Here is a 2,081-nt window from a genome sequence, read left to right as displayed (position 1 = left end):
TTTTTTTTTTTTTTTTTTTTTTTTTTTTAAGTCAGATTCAGAGTTTCACTCTGTCATCCAGGCTGGAGTGCCATGGCACGACCACAGTTCACTGCAAATTCAAACTCCTGGGCTTAACCAATCCTTCCATCTCAACCTCCCATATAGCTGGGGCTACAGGTATACACAACCATGCCCAGCTAAGTTAAAAAAATTTTTTTGTAGAGATGGAATCATGCTGTGTTGTCCAGGTTTGTCTCTGACTCCTGGCCTCAAGCGATCCTCCTGTCTCAGCCTGCCAAAGTGTTGGGATTACTAGCAGGAGCCATTGTGTCCAGTGGTTCATTTTTTTGTATGAGCAAAAGATGATCAAAAAGTGTCCAGCAGTTGAGAACAAAGAGAAATTACAGAAGAGAGTGCTGCATGAAAACTGAGTATCAGCCCTTAAATTTTATTTTAGTCTGGTTTAAAGATATATTTAATTTTATTCAGAAGATAGAAATAGGTAAGTTTGAAGTTGAGTTAACTTTTCTCCTGAATATGATTCTCAGTAAATGAGTGGTAAATTCCCTCTCCTAATAATGTTTTGAAGGAACTGGGAGGGTCTAATCTGACTTTACTCTGAATGTGTCATTCCGAAACTGGCTGTCTGTCTCAGTGGTTGGTGCATTAGAGCCAGCTCACACAGATTTTGGCTATGGGGAGCTCTGGCTCTTGGAGATCTTTTCCCACCTCAGCATTCAGTGATTCTGCAGTGGCAGCTTGAAACTGACCTTAGTGAGAGCATTTACCTCCAGAAATCAGTGAACTATACAAACCATCTCCCTCCCATTTTATTTTTTCCCTACTGGAGAGGTGATAATTAAACATTTACCCTTATAGTTTCAACTATCATTCTTAATCACAGATATCTGCTAATCAAAGCTGACAGCATTTCCAGATCAGGCTGGTTTTCCTAGGACTGTGACCTTGTAACATGACATCAGAATGACTGAAAACTGGCACAAGGATATAATGTGCAAAATATCTCAGATTATTAACCCACTTTGAGCAAGTGTATCCTATACTTTTCAGGGCTTCCTGGAAACTTGAAAGAGAGCTTCTATAAACTACCCCCAGTATCCTCAGAAGTCAAGAATAATTATTTACTTGAGAATGTTGAAAAGAACAAGAGAAAAGGGGAAGGGAAGACACTTATATTAAAATGTATTCAAAAATATCTTTAATATTTTATGTAAAATTTCACTGTAGGTAATGGTTTGTATTTAAAAAAAGAGTAGGTCACAAGCTAATATGTCAAAGGAACAGGGAACTTTAATGGATGTACTAACATTAGGAAACGTGTGGCAAGACACTGATCTGGTCAAATCTTCAGAACTCCCCAAGGCTATCTCTCTGGACTGCTATGTTTCATCTCGAAAAACATAGCTACATACAAAAACATAGCTCCATACATGCTTGGTTGGGGTGTAAAATGGTACAATCATTCTGAAAAAATTGTTCGGCAGTGTCTAATATTTCTAAGTATTTTATCCAAGAGTAATAAAAATTGCAGGTCCACACAAAGCAGCTTTATTCATAAGAGCCTCCAAACAAACTAGAAACAACACAAATTCCAGTAATAAGACATTTGTGATATATTAGAATATTACTCAATGATTTAAAGGAACAGACTATTGATACACACAGCAACATATTTATACACTGTGGGATATACATACGTTTTGTAAATTCATACCTCAGACTATGAAGGAATTAAAAGAAACAGATTATTGATGCAATGACCTGGGTGTAGCTCAAAAACAGGAAGTGTGAGAAAGAAATACTACACAGTGAATACTTTATAATTACATTTATATGAAATTTAAGAACAGGTAAAACTAATCTATGGTAATAGAAATGAGAAGAGTGGTTGTCCCTGGCCTGAGGATGGAAGGATTGATTTGGGAAAAAGTCTGCAGGAGCTTTTTGGGGTGATGGAAATGTTCTAATTATTTCTTCTTCTTCTCCTTCTCCTTCTCCTTCTTCTTCTTCTTCCTCCTCCTTTCTCCTTCTTTCTTCCTTCCCCTTCCCCCTCCCCCTCTCCCCCTCCCCCTTCCCCC

The sequence above is a fragment of the Rhinopithecus bieti genome, unplaced genomic scaffold (genome assembly GCF_001698545.2).
Source record: "Rhinopithecus bieti isolate Rb0 unplaced genomic scaffold, ASM169854v2 scaffold_39006, whole genome shotgun sequence".
NCBI lineage: Eukaryota > Metazoa > Chordata > Mammalia > Primates > Cercopithecidae > Rhinopithecus > Rhinopithecus bieti.
This window is presented reverse-complemented; position numbering follows the sequence as displayed.